General features: G+C 30.7%; 1 protein-coding gene across 6 annotated transcripts in view; it reads right to left on the bottom strand.

Moving 5' to 3' along the window:
- Positions 1-16,213, bottom strand: part of LOC142229152 (uncharacterized) — a 172,110-nt gene that overhangs the window by 114,624 nt on the left and 41,273 nt on the right. Inside the window, exon 3 of one of the 6 annotated variants that reach the window (XM_075299695.1) lies at positions 14,649-14,690. The exons of the other annotated variants lie outside the window; for them this stretch is intronic. The gene's annotated coding sequence lies outside the window, so the exon portion shown is untranslated. The remainder of the gene's footprint in view (positions 1-14,648; positions 14,691-16,213) is intronic. 6 annotated transcript variants of the gene reach the window in all.

Genomic DNA, 16,213 nt, shown 5'->3' with positions numbered 1-16,213 from the left:
CTGAAATTGTAAATATTCTGGTATTTTAGGCTCACAAAAACGTGTATCGGATTAAGTTTTTATCGGTCCATTTGGTAATGCCTCCATATAGACCGACTTCACTTCTTGAGGGTGTAGAAGGCGCACTGATCATGAAAATTGCTTGAAACTCAATGTAAAATTTCCAGATTTTACTTCTCGGGTGAAAATCTACAGATTTAAGATTTCAAATCAAGACGTTATTTTATAATTTTCTTGCACACTTACAAGAGATGTTAATGATTCCCCTAAAACTCAAACAAAAATGGTTCTTATAAATCCAGAATCTGATATAGTCCTCATAGGTGAAATCTTTAAATTTATCTTCGGGAAGTGTCCTCAAGCCCTCCTGAAATTTCAAAGGAAACCCTAATATTTGGTTCATGGTGGTTGGTATTTAAGATTCGTCCCGGCCGAACTTAGTGCTGTATATACTTGTTTTTTACTAACATTGTGTTCCACCCTAGTGCGTTGGCCGACTTAAATTTTGAGTCTATAGATTTTGTAGAAGTCTATCAAATTCTGTCCAGATCGAGTGATATTTAAATGTATGTATTTGGGACAAAACTTTATATATAGCCCCCAACATATTTGACGGATGTGATATGGTATCGAAAATTTAGATCTACAAAGTGGTGCAGGGTATAATATAGTCGGCCCCGCCTGACTTTAGACTTTCCTTACTTGTTTTATTATTAAGTCTTGAATTTGATTTCTAATTATTTTTTTGTGATTGAAGCAATTTCAATTAAACATCTATTGAATTAATAAATTTCGCGATTCTATGCCTTCCAAGTGATTCCCAAAAATTCAGTAATTTCCAGTATTATGTTATAACATATCTAATACAATTAATGAAATATTGATGGCAAAATTTTGTAATATCGACATTTTGATCATATCAAAGGAATCAATAGCTTTTGCTGATTATAATACATTTTGCCATATTTTGTGAAACACTTACCACGAGCCACAAAAAAAAACTGGAAAGAAAATCAATTTGATGTCATCAATGATGCAATGACCTTCATTAAAATGACAATGAAATCTCCATTGGAAACCATTGATAAATCTATGATAACATCGCACAAAAGTAGCCGGGAGATTTAAGGCATTATTCAATCACAAGCAGAAATGGTTTGCTTTTGTTTTAGACTGCTCCAGTCCTCTTCCCAGGGATGAATCGTTGTGACAACCAAGATGTTTAACATCTGTGTTTCGTTGCTATTGAGAAAAATTGTGGGGGAGATAAGTTTATAAGAGACAATGTGAATCAAGCAAGATATATGTATAGAAACCACATTGAGTCAGAAGATGGCGACTAGCCCATCGAACAATTGTTTTTACTCCCGAAACCATCCAAATAATTTTGCTTTGCATGGATATTTGCTTATCTGATATATTAGTCCTGAACTTGAAATTATATATTAATTAGCTCAAAATCATCTCAGATATAGCCTTTTTGCTTTTCATTTAATCAATTTGTTGTTCCGAAGATCGCAATATTTATTAAAATTTTAAGAAATTTCTTTAATTTTTCTGCTTATTTTTAGAACTCTATTTGTTATAACGATTTATAGAATAATACACAAACATGTCGTGTTTAAATAAATTCAAACGCAAATGCTTTTGGTGGAATCTAAACAATATTGTTAGCTGTGAATAAAAAACATTTTCCCGCTGTTTAGTAGTAGTTTTTTTTTAGACAATCAACATGGTTTTTGGCAATGCTACCGGTGTCGATATAACGATTTATGATGTGGTACACCAACATTTTTATACCCTCCACCATAGGATGGCGAGTATATTAGCTTTGTCATTCCGTTTGTAACACATCGAAGTATTGCTCTAAGACCCCATAAAGTATATATATTCTGGGTCGTACACGCAAAGAAAAAAAAAAACGTTTGGAAAACATGTACGGAAAACGTTTTTCTTTTGTTAGAGTTTTTTGAATTGCTTCGAAAAGTATACACTTTTATCACCAAAAAAATTCGTTTGTTACAAAATGTTTATTTTTTTTTAATAAAAAAAGTTATTTTTGAACCAACAACACAGTCCATTTCGTTTATATCACACACTGTTCTTTTCTGACTTTAGGTTTTTAATAAGACACATTTTACAGTTCATAGTAAAAATTTTATATAGTAGAATGTAATGTTGAACATTTTTTCGGAATCTTCCGACCATATCTGGAATATATGTAAAAAAAACTTTGGTCAAAGCAGGGATCGAACCCACGATGCAAGTCGGACGTAGCAACCACTGCTCCACGGTGCCCAACTAAATGTATTTTTCTGTTAAATAAACTTTGTTTAATCGGCTCGTGGGCGCCGCAAGCTATGCTATATAAATATAACTTATATGGGTAATTGTCTATTGATGACAATAACGGCTACATAGCTCAGTGGATAGTGTGTTGGCTTACAAGTTGCATGGTCCGCGGTTCGATTCTCCGTCCAGGCGAAAGGTAAAAAAAAAATTAAAATTTATAAAATCGTATAATTTCTTCTACATTTTTTGTATTACAAAAATGTGCTAAGAACTAAAAAACTTCGTGGAAGTGAGAAAGATGTGAGGGAAAATGCAATTAGCCAGAAAAAACTTTTTTGAGTTAGTCTTTATGAAATTGTTTTTACATCCTGGAAAAGAATAAACGTTTATCACAAAAAGTATATACTTTTCTTCCAAATGCACTTCCTTTCAACGAAAAGCAAATGAGAAACGAACTTTGTTTGTCTCAAAATTTCGTTTGGGAGGAAAGAATTATTTTTTTGCGTGTAGTGAAATTCTGAGTCGACCTGAAAATGTCCGTCCGTCCGTCTGTTGAAATCACGTTAACTTCCAAACAAACAAGCTATCGACTTGAAACTTGGCACAAGTAGTTGTTATTGATGTGGGTCGGATGGTATTGCAAATGGACCATATCGGTCCACTTTTACGTATAGCCCCCATATAAACGGACCCCCAAATTTGGCTTGCGGGTCCTCTAAGAGAAGCAAATTTCATCCGAAGCCTCTTGGAAGACCAAAATTCATCTGATTCAGTTGATATTTGGTACGTGGAGTTAATATATGGCCTCAAACACCCATGCCAAAATTGGTCGAAATCGGTCAATAAATATATATAGGCCCCATATAAACCGATCCCCAGATTTGACCTCCGGAGCCCCTTGGAAGAGCAAAATTCATCCGATTCGGTTGAAATTTGGTACCTGATGTTAGTATATGATATCCAACAACCATGCAGAAATTGGTTCATATCAGTCCATAATTATATATAGCCCCCATATAAACCGATCCCCAGATTTGACCTCCGGTGCCTTTTGGAGAAGCAAAATTCATCCGATCTGGTTGAAATTTGGTACGTGGTGGTAGTATATGATATTTAACAACCATGCCAAAAGTGGTCCATACACTCAAAAAAAAGTGAACTCTCTAATTCACTAAAGCCGATTTAACTTTATTTTAGTTCATGGAATTATTATGTTTGGAGAAAGTTTCCTTTACTCTAATAATTTTTTGTGTACGTTAGTTAAATTATCTAAAACCGAGGAAAAAAATATACTCAAATGAAGCATAAAGATTAACTAAATTCGTGTCTTCCAGAAAATAGTTCAGAATTTCTTTAAATTTGTAAATTTTACCAAAAATGAGTCCATCATGAACTTCGTATGTCACTAAAGACATTCTTGCAACTTTGAACTCCAAGTTTTTCCTTCAAACTACAAAATTTTCTTTAACAAGTGAAAAAATTTAGTTATGTTTAATAAATTTTCTTGAATTTGTCGAAAAATATTTACTTATTTTTATGACATCGGCGTGATGCCAACGTTTGCAATACTATTTAGTTAAAATTTTCTACAAATATTGAAAATTTTCTAAAATTAACCGAAAGTTTTCTTCCTGGTGGGTTCACTGTTTTTTCAGTATATCAGTCCATAATCATATATAGCCCCCATATAAACCAATCCCGAGATTTGGTTTTGGAGCCACTTGGAGGAGCAAATTTCATCCGAGTCAGTTGAAATTTGGTACATCGTGCTAGTATATCTAGGTGCTAGGTCCATATCGGTCTATAGTTATATATAGCTCTCAGATAAATCGATCCCCAATCACACAAAAATTGGCCCATATCAAGTTCATAATTGTATATAGTCCCCATATAAGCGACCCCCAAATTTCAATTCTGGCTCTCTACGTATCGTGCAAAAATCCATATCGATTCGTAATTATTTGTAGACTTACCTATACATAACTTTTTTGTCTAATATATACCACGTATGTACTAACTCACAATTTAGAAAACGATGTTAAGAAGTTTTAAGATACCACAACCCAAGTAATTCGATTGTGGATGGCAGTCCTTCGTAAAAGTTTCTACACAATCCATGGTAGAGGGTACAAAAGATTCGGCCTGGCCGTATATACTTTTTTTAAACTCAAACGCAAATAATTTAGGTTCTGTATATTATGAGCTGAAAATAAGACGAATTTCATGTAACTTACAAATAAACCGGAAATTTTATATTTATATATTTTATTTAAAAAAAATTATCTATTTTTTTATTATTTTGTTTTCAAATAAATATTTTGTTTGTAAATAAAAGAGTTTTTAATCTTTCGCCTGACTCGACGAGAGATTAGAGGCGTGATTCATTCTTTGGCAGTATTCCAGTATGTAATCTTTGCTCAATATCAAGTTTAAAATCTTTTGAGTAGATTCCAGAATCTATTTGTCCATCCAGTTTGGATGGACAACTGGGTTTACTTATTTCTCTCTTAGTTTATATGTGCAATTTTCAAAGTCAATATTGTGATGACAAACTTCAATGACATTATCTTTGCAAGTAATGAAAGTAGTATTTTTTTCTTCGTCTTTTTTCCTTTTGTCTATCTTCGCTTAAGATACATAAAACAATGGGGGTCTCCTTATAGGCTTCATCTACAAGGTTATCAGCATTGTAAAATTAAATTTAGCTTAGACGACACAAACCTTGATCTGAGAAGCAGTAGAAATTCCCCATTCCAACATCACACACGCACAGAAAAACCATGTTTGGACATGGTTGCCGCATCCATTTAATGCTTATCTAGAGCATGTAATTGTCTTTGTAAAAATAGTTTTCGAGCGGAGAAAAATGTATGGTGGCAATAAGCATTTGAATGGTTCTCAAATACCGCAAACATGTTTTATCATTTAAATAATAGAATTTGAAACCATTAAATGGTCGGGAAAATCATGTTCCAGACCATTCCATTTTTTTACTTTTTTACAGGGAAAAAAGTATTTTTATAGGTTGAGTATAGACATGTCTAGAACCATTACATGGCCATAAAGACCATTTACATTTTTTTCGTGAACATTTAATTTTTTAACTTTTTTGCAGCGAAAAGAATTTTATAAAAACATTGACCAGGTACACACGATTTTCATTTTGCGCGTCAGTCGTGTATTGATTGTTTCTTGGAATGGACGAAGAATACGGATTTTTTGTGTTTTGTGTTAATTTATTTAAGTGGCACGTGGTTTTATGTGACCACAAAAAAAGGAAAGTGTAATTGAAAAAATGTACCTGTTTTTTTGTACTGCATTTTGCTATATGGTATCATTTATTTTTATTTGCAGTTATATGATGTCTGCGTTTGTACATTTGATGAGCACGATGTAAATATGGAATAATTACTTATTGTTGAGATTGAAATAAAATAGAGTGTGTAAAAATATATGATGTTTGCTTGAACGGCATTATAAATACAAATAAACAATGAATTAGTTTATAAATAAATAAAAACCAATAAATAAAATTAATTTTGTGTGTTTCTTTTCTCAAGTGGCGTCCTTTTTTCGACGATGAAAAAAGTTTTTTCATAAAGATCAAAACATTTTAGGTTGTGACCATGTTCTTTTAACTAGGAGAAAAACATTTTTAATGAATACCATAACATTTTAAATTGTGACCATTGTCTTTTCATTCAAACAAAATTCTTTTTATCAATATAATAACATTTTAGATGAGGACAATTATATTTTTCTTAGAACCATGTTCACTGAGCCAACATGGTTGCAGGTTAAAATGTTACATGGTCGCCGCAAAAATAGCTCCTATCATATTATTTTGCTCTTCGAATATGATTGTGACAATCATGTTTCTTCTCTGCGTGCAGTTATAATTGTAATTTAATATTATTACTACAAAAGAAGAGAATACTTGATGCAAGACAAAAGTGCCAGAAACCAGAAACGAATTGACTACTAAGGTTATGGATGACATAATAGATCTACACTCACAAAATTGGCTTACTTGGTAATCATTTGCAGCCAAAGATGTGGTTTCTTTACATTAAATATAGTTTAAGGAAAACAAAATCATTTCAATTTAAGTTTTTGCATATTTAGATCTAGGATACAAATCTCATTTAGCACAAATAGGTAAGCTTCTGGTAGAATAGGTTAGAGATAGTGGCAGCCCGATATTTCCGGCTCACCTAGACTGTTCATACATAACTGAACTCATTAAATCCAAGCGTAAACTTCACAAAAATGACCAATATCGCGTTACCCAATAGACAAGCGGACTTTTAACCATGCGTCGAAGAACTTAAGTAGAAAAATAAAAAAAAAAAAATATATATATAATGAAGATCGGTTTCATAAAGGATAAGAATACAAAAAGTAATGTTGAGAAAGTTCAATGTTTTGCGGTTCCAAAGTAACAGTTCAATGCCAATAGAAAGATATACTTTTATGGATGGGATGCTATAAGAAAATTTGAAAACATAAAAACGCCTGGATTTGATCTCATAAGCGAAGAAGTCCTAACAAATTTGTCTTAGAAAGGTGTAGCAAAATTAACTTCCATAATGAATGCTGTCTGGAAGAAAAACTACTTTCCACCTTTCTGGAAAGTTACCGAAATCATTATGATACAGAAACCTCATGAAGTACAGTCATATAAACCAATCTCGTTACTACCTGTGCTCAGTAAACTGTTCGAAAGACTGTTTTGTAACCGATTGGAAACTGTCGTAACTTCAAGGAACATTATTCCTGACCATCAGATTGAGTTAATAAAACAACATTCAAGGATAGAACAAGTCTATAGGGTAACAAGTTATATAGAAAAATCTTTTGAATACAAAAAAGTCTGTTCTGCGATGTTCCTAGACGTTTCCCAAGCACATGATAGAGTAAAACATGCTGACCTTAGCCGAAAACTTTAAACATTGCTACCACACCATTCTTGTAATCTCCTTCAATCGTAGTTGGAAGATATATACTTTAGATTTCGTTACGAAAATTCATATAGTAAACTACGGCAAATTACATCAGGCTTTCCACAGGGAAGCATTCTGGGAACCATTTTATATCTACTGTACACTCCGACCGTTGAAAAGTGTTTCATAGGAACATTTGCGGATGTTACAGTAATAATGGCGACAGGGTCAGATACGCTGACTTACATAAGTGGACTATAGATTGGGACTTGAAATGAAACAGCAATAAGTCAATCCATATTGACTTTGCTTTACATCACATAACCTACAATCCTCTATTCGTAAACGAAAATCAGATGTCACACTCACGATCAGCGCAAAATATCTTGCAATTACTTTGGACTCAAAGCTTAAGTGGCATGATCATATCGAGAGAAAAAGGGAAGAATTGATGGCAAAGTATAGAGTCGCAATTCAAAACTTTCGCTTGACAATAAAATCATAAACCCTAAATATAGAAAACACAACTTTTTCAAAATAAAGTTCTATGAAATGTAGTAAACTCATCTGATTTACATCGGGATCTTCAAGTAATTTCGAAACGGTGGAGCTTTCACAAATTACCAACATGAGAAGAAGACTGCACAGAGTTAAGACTCATGAGTTTATTACTAATTTTGCAACTACTTAAAATCTTATCCACAAACATTGTTTTTAAGAATAATTCAATACTAATATAGTATTATAAGGTTTTCTGTCTAAACTACTACTTAGTCACTTCTACACAAAGAGACTAGTTGTAGTATTATATTAGCATAGTATGTATTGTAAAAATTGCTTCAATAAAGAAAGAACTTAGACTGTTAAGTCAATTGTGATACCACAGTGGTGAAGTTCAATGACAAGGGACCTACCTCATTTTTCTAGCCGAGTCCGAACGGGGTTCCATATTGCGATGAAACAACTTGGAGAAGCTTTGAAACAATCAGAAATGTCATTAGCATTACTAAGAGGGGATAATCCAGAGCTGATCAATTTTTTGGTGTTTGGTCGAAACTTAATATAGTTTGAAGTATATTTTATAAATTTTCTTATGAAGTCAATATTTTTGCGCGTGTAAAATAGAATGGATTAAACGGCCAACCGACTAAGTGATGATGTTGATGGTGTTTGCTTCTTTAATATTTTTTGCCTCTTCATGGATTTTGAAATCTGACAATATGTTTGGCTTTAGGCCAGATTGTCAAGATTGTTGTCGTCGCTGTGTCTTCATCGTTGGTCATATTGAATTTCCAATTTATTTTGCCTCTTTCTTGATTTAGTTTTCTATTTCTTATTGTCCATTATTATGCAAAATAATCTATGCTTTGTTATTGTTTATTTGCATGCGCAGATGCATTCGCATAATTTAATTTAATTACTTATTTTTACATTAAGTCCTTAATATCTATGGGAGACATTTGAAGAAACTCTACAATAGTTCCACTTTAAGTGAAGAACTGGAAGTTAATATGAAGTTATAAAGCGTAGTAGAAATGAAATGTCCATAAAATCCAATATGGTATAACAATATTTTTATATGAGAGAGGTAGAGGAGAGAGAGGCTAGCTAGTTTAGCTGATACGAAGAGTTATCATATTCTCAATGATATAATAGGTTAGGTAAAGCGGCAGTCCGATATTTTACGTTCACGTAGAATTGGGATATCACAGGCGGTAAACAAAGGTATATATTAACGGTATTACAGCAACTTGATATTTGTTTTCTATAAATTTATTTACATTGTTTACAAGCCGCTTAAAACAAGTTAGTCGTAATGGAGTTCAAGTGTAATATTGTTGCGTTAAAACTGCTTATTGTAGAAGAGCTGATTGTAAACAAAATGCTTGTGTTTCGGACCATGAATCGTTATAATGATACGCGTACAGTTGTTAATTGCCATGGTGCTGGATGGACATGTGAAAAAAATCCATCGTATTGCAATGGTTAGCATACCCGCCTAGCATACAAAGACTCCTAAGTTCAATTCCACATACCAAACAATTTTTGAGCAGTGGCTTATCCCCTCTCAGTAATGCTGGTGTTATTTCTCAGCGTTTCAAAGTTTCTCTAAGTGGTTTCACCTTAATGTGAAACGCAGTTCGGACTCGGCTCGAAGGTCCCTTGACATTGTGGTAAACATGGAATCGAGCAGAATCAGCGACAAGAGAGAATTTCATCACTGGACTAAATAGTCTAAGTAATGCTAATATAACGGGCTGTCACTATACATAATCTAGAGTAGCAGTGCGCCGGAACCCTCTCTAATCGCCAGGTCACAGAGTAAATTCCACATATTATAGGGAAAACAAACTTATTTGGAACCGTGGGCATGTAAACATTTCGATTGTAGACCATGGCTGGATAAAAAGGCTGGTCACCGTCACATGAAACAAGTCCAATTTCAGAATTGCTTAACATTTGTGTAAGCAATTTGTGTAGGACTCGTTTTTCTATATAGATCAAAAGTGAAACGATTCTGAAATTTAGCTGACTTTCGCGGATGAATTTCTAACACTTGAAAGCTCCAACCCTAGATACAATTTCCTAGGATTACTTCTGATAACGGGTCGTTTCCTAATAGGAAGCTTTAAACAAGCTTGACAAGGGACGTCCACAGAAAAAAAATATTTCTTGTCTTCAATCACGAAATTAATTGATCCAATTAATTTTTAATTGAAATGTCTTCAATTACAAAAATGAAATTTCTTCAGTCACAATGTCAATTAAAAATTGATTGATCCAATTACATATTTAATTGATCCAATTAATTTTTGTGATTGATTTTTGTTTGCAATAAAATAGTTGTTGAACCAATTAAATTTTTAATTTAAAACTTTTTAGAATTCAATCAATATTTTAATTGGAAGAATGTTGGTGATATTTTTTGTGTGTATGCAGATATCCCACTTGATCCATCTCTTCATTATGATAAGCATATCTAACCCACCCTAATATACTCATAAATATATCCGCTATTTCACTGCTTCTGGTTTGTCATCAATATTACTTTGCCCTTTTCATTCTTTCCCCCGCTCTCCCAATTATTAATGAATGAAAAAAACGACATCACAATCATTCGGTCCAGACAATTAGTCACCGTTTAAGACCATTTTAGCCAAACACATACTGAGGAGAAACAACAAAAACACACGCATTAAATAAATATTTCAGAATGTTGCAAACGAGTATGATTTTTATGAATTTCAAAAACTGATAGTACAAACAACAATGTCAATAGGGTAATATTTTATTGTTGCCTATCCGTAGATAAGATAAGAAGAAAAAAAATATATTTTAGTTTTGTTATAAAAAACAAATATGAGAAAAAAGACTTTGTTTATGAATCACACCAGCAAAAACAACAAAGAAAATTTATAACCACACATATTGGCCTAAATGATTTATAAGCTTATAAAATATAAGCCGATTTTATTTTATTATTTTTTGGTTTTTTGTTGTATGGGGTCATAATTCGATACAAAATGTGGAGTAAATGTATTTATTTACCCTTTAACTACAGAATTACCTTTTATTTCTATAGAAGATTTTGTCAAAATTTTATTTCCATAGAAAATTTTGTCAAAATTTTATTTCTATAGAAAATATTGTCAAAATTTTATTACTATAGAAAATTTTGTCAAAATTTTATTTCTATAGAAAATTTTGTCAAAATTTTATTTCTATAGAAAATATTGTCAAAATTTTATTACTATAGAAAATTTTGTCAAAATTTTATTTCTATAGAAGATTTTGTCAAAATTTTATTTATATAGAAAATTTTGTCAAAATTTTATTTCTATAGAAAATTTTGTCAAAATTTTATTTCTATAGACAATTTTGTCAAAATTTTATTTCTATAGAAAATTTTGTAAAATCTTATTTCTATAGAAAATTTTGTCAAAATTTTATTTCTATAGAAAATTTTGTTAAAATTTTATTTCTATAGAAAATTTGGTAAAAAATTTATTTCTGTGGAAAATTTTGTAAAAATTTTATTTATTTCTATATAAAATTTTGTCAAGTTTATTTCTGCAGAAAATTTTCTTTGCTTGCAAAATCTACCAAAACAACAAGAATTCTACCAATCTACCAAAAAGTGAACAAATTTACCTTTTTTGGTAGAATTCTACCAACTGTGAATCGTGTCAGCAAGCCAAATCTGGGTCGGTTTATATGGTGGCTATACTTGGTCCGATATGTTCCACTTGCAATACCATCCGACCTACTTGCCCAAGTCGACATATTGATTCCTTCGGAAATTAGCATGATTTCAACAGACGAACGGACATCGCTAGATCGACTCAGATTTTCTCCACGAACAAGAGATATATATGGGGTCTGAGACTAATATTTTGATGCGTTACGAAGATTTTTGTCTTTAACACACAGTTTGAATATCTCATTTAATTTAAAATTTATCAAAAAATTGTCTTACTTCAAAGACAGGCGACTTTAACGGAGGGGTGCAAATTTCAAAGATTGATCAAAATTCAATTAAAAAAGAAAAGATTATGAAATTTCGTTGAATTAAATTCAGAAATTCAAAATTGATTTCCATGTAAAATTTGGGAATTATAAAAGCCGCTATTATTTTTAATGTATTCACCATCATTATATTTTTGCTCTAAGTAATAAGCAGAAAATTTTCTGTTTATTATCAAGAATGACCACAGACAATCGATTATTTCTGGCCACTTAATAATATTTACACAATCATTCATAATCAATTCAAGACAATTCTCACGCAAAAATATTTCTGTAATCTATTGTGTTTTTTTAAGTAATACCCCCAGAATATAGACAACAAATGACGCAGAAAAACACTTAACCAGACAGACTGACAGACGGGCCGATAAATATATCTCTCTATCTTTTCAGTTGTATTATTGGTAACGTTTGTGGTTTTAAAGAGCTAGCAATGTCTTTAAAACGTTCTCGAACTTGTACTCGTTTTAGTTGAGAGTATCAAACAATACATCAACCGCAATACTTATTCATGGCTATAGACATTTTCTCCCCCTTTCCATTATTTGCAAAAGAAAAATATTTTTTCAATATCCCATAATTTTCATGCTTCATTCATGCATTCGATCATTTAGACTGTCAGTCATTTTTTCATTCATTCTGCCCACAGCCCCATAATATTGCAGCACTGTTAGTAGACATTGACCCAAATTTGTATGGATTTAGAATACTTGAATGCGTTTCGTTTTTCTTACGGATTATTTTTCTGCTTTGTAGGAATATTTGAATTTGTTGGGTTTCAAACGTCGAAATTTGACCACAGGAATTCCCAACGGTAGACAGTTTAGTGAGACAGAGAGAATGAGAAAAAAATCAATAGTTATTGATTGTAATATCATAGTAAATACAAAATTTGTTAATTATTTTTAATTACATTTTAAATAGAGAACAGAAAAATGATTCATTAACATGACAAACAGTTTTAGACAAATCATTGACGTAATTGGCTTAGACGTAAGGAACCAGGTACGCCAGTTCTCTAAATCTATATGCCCCCAAAATTCGCTTAGTCCTTACACAAAAGTTGGATACTCACACAAGAGGTACTTGCCTCAGGAGTAAAAATTGATGCGGTTAGAATATTAGAACATCTGCACCCAACAAAAAGTGTTCCCACCGTGGAATAAAATGTAGATTTATTTTAGAAAATTTTAACTAAGATAGTTCTCCAATTGCAACATGTTACAAATAAGTTAATACTTTTTGCAAATTGAAGAAAATTTTTTAAAAATAATTAATTTTTTTTCTGTTGTTTAAGAAAATTTCATATGTTGGACGAAAAAATTGGATTTAAAAATTGTTAAAATGTTTTTGGCGCTGTACGAAGTTCGAGACAGCTACAATATTAGTAAAATTTACTCATTTTGGAGACTTATGAACTCAATTTAAGCAAACTTCTGCCATTTTAGGAAAATATGAACTAATTTATTTTTTAGTAAAATTGTGCACTATATTTGTATACAACTTTTTTTCTTATTTTTAGTTCACGTCATTAAAGTTGGCAAAAAATTATTCAAATAAGGAACATTTACTCATATTGTGCAAAATTTAACAAAAATCAACTAATCCTCATGAACTAAAATAAAGTTCAGTTGGCATTAGAGCCCCTTTTTCTGGGTGTGGTGTATGGATTGTAACCGCGATTGCCACAGTTGGTAGAATTCTACCAAAAACGTTGATTTATTACTGCTTGGTATATTGGTAGAATTCTTGTTGTTTTGGTAGATTTCGCAAAATATTCCTCTCCAACTAAGAAGTATGTCACATTTCCAAAATTTTTTATGGAAATAAAATTTTGACAAAATTTTCTATAGAAATAAAATTTTGACAAGATTTTCTATACAAATAAAATTTTCTATAGAAATAAAATTTTGACAACGTTGTCTTTATAAATATAATTTTGGCAAAATTTTCTATAGGAATAAAATTTTGACAACGTGTTCTATAGAAATAAAATTTTGACAAAATTTTCTATAGGAATAAAATAAATCCAATTTTACTTTAATTTAGTTCATGGAATTATTATGTTTGGAGAAAGTTTCCGTTACTGTAAAAAAATTTTCTATCCGATGAGTTTACTGTTTTTTCAGTGTATATATACAGCTGACTATAAAATTTTCTATAGAAATAAAATTTTGACAACGTTGTCTATAGAAATAAAATTTTGGCAAAATTTTCTATAGGAATAAAATTTTGACAACGTGTTCCATAGAAATAAAATTTTGACAACATTTTCTATAGGAATAAAATGAAGCCAATTCTGTAAAAAAAATTCTACCTGATGGGTTCACTGTTTTTTCAGTGTATATATACAGCTGACTATATTGGTTGATATGTCCAAAGAAGGCAATAGATGCATCATGGCATTAAGAAACTCTGTATAAATGGAAAAAAGTTTTATAAACATTAGGTTAGGTTAGGTGGCAGCCATTGTGATACCACATTGGTGAACTTCTCTCTTATCACTGAGTGCTGCCCGATTCCATGTTAAGCTCAATGACAAGGGACCTCCTTTTCTTCCAGCATTACTGAGGTGGGATAATCCACCGCTGAAAAACTTTTCGGTGTTCGGTCGAAGCAGGAATCGAACCCACGACCTTGTGTATGCAAGGCGGGCATGCTAGACATTGCACCACGGTGGCTCCCCACCACCGTGGTGCAATGGTTAAAAATTAAATGCTCTATTTCCTAAATTCGTAACAGTAAATACTTTGTAAAAGAGTAAATTTTACTTAAATTGTGTCTGTCTTGAACTCCATAGAGATATTTTAAAAATTTCACCTACATTTTCTTTATAGTTTACCAACTTTTTTATTTATAGAGATAGAGGTCGCAAATGTTTCTTACCTCGATTAAATTAGTTATCTTTTAACTCTTTAGAATTTTTACCTGAAAATAAACGAATAGAATAGGAATTAATAATATATACAATATACAATTATTTATGAAATTAAAAAAAAATATATATATTAAAACTTTTCTGAATTTACTTTGTTTTTAGAATAAATGCCAGTAAGAACAATGTCCTACCCAAGATGTTCTTTATTTTAACTACACAACAAGTTCTTTTAATTCAATTTCTTATTATATTTTTTCATATTTTTAGTGTGTATCTATAATAAAACGGTCGAAAAAATGCTAATTTAACTCTAGAAAAAAAGAGATTTTTTTTTTAAATATTTGAGGTCAAACGTTTCAGACATAAAAAATTATAAAAACTATATATTTGGCAAAATATCATAAACATTTTTTAATTCACATCCAAAACACTGAATTCGGATCACACCTTAAGAAGTGATGCAAATTCAGTGCAACGCAGCGTTGCCATTTTGGTCCCATTGGACCAAAATTGGTCCAAAAAATTATTAATTTTTAAAGTTGGTCCGATGGTCGGACCAAATAGAATTTGGTTGATTTTGGTCCATTTTTGCCAAATCAGTATTTGTTTCAAAATTTTCTATTGAGATAAAATTTTGACAACATTTTCTATAGAAATAAAATTTTGGCAAAAACTTCTGTAGAAATAAAATTTTGACAAAATTTTCTATGGAAATAAAATTTTGACAAAATTTTCTATAGAAATAAAATGTTGACAAAATTTTCTATAGAAATAAAATTTTGACAAAATTTTCTATAGAAATAAAATTTTGACACAATTTTCTATAGAAATAAAATTTTAACATAATTTTCTACAGAAATAAAATTTTGACAAAATTTTCAATAGCAATAAACTTTTGACAAAATTTTCTATAGAAATAAATTTTAGACAAAATTTTCTATAGAACTAAAATTTTGACAAAATGTTCTTTAGAAATAAAAAATACGACAAAAATTTTGATAGAAATAAAATATTGGAAAAATTTTCAATAGAAATAAAATTTTGGCAAAATTTTCAATAGAAATAAATTTTTGGCAAAATGTTCAATAGAAATAAAATGTTGACGTTTTCTTTAGAAATAAAATTTTGACAAAATGTTCTATAGAAATAAAAATTTGACAAAATTGTCTATTGAAATAAATTTTTGATAGAAATAAAATTTTGACAAAATTTTCTATAGACATACAATTTTGACAAAATTGTCTATGGAAATAAAATTTTGACAAAATTTTCTATAGAAATAAAATTTTGGCAACGTTTTCTTTAGAACTAAAATTTTGACAACATGTTCTATAGAAATAAAAAAAAAAATTTTTATAGAAATAAAATATTGGCAAAATTTTCAATAGAAATGAAATTTTGGCAAAATTTTCAATAGAAATAAATTTTTGGCAAAATTTTCAATAGAAATAAAATGTTGGCAAAATTTTCTATAGGCATAAAATTTTGACAAAATTTTCTATAACCATAAGATTTTGACAACATTTTCTACCGAAATAAGATATTGGAACATTTTTAACATTTAAATGATATT

Source organism: Haematobia irritans, chromosome 3 (genome assembly GCF_050003625.1).
Source record: "Haematobia irritans isolate KBUSLIRL chromosome 3, ASM5000362v1, whole genome shotgun sequence".
Taxonomy (NCBI): Eukaryota; Metazoa; Arthropoda; class Insecta; order Diptera; family Muscidae; genus Haematobia; species Haematobia irritans.
Note: the sequence above shows the minus strand (reverse complement) of the source record. Positions and strands in the feature narration are given on the sequence as shown.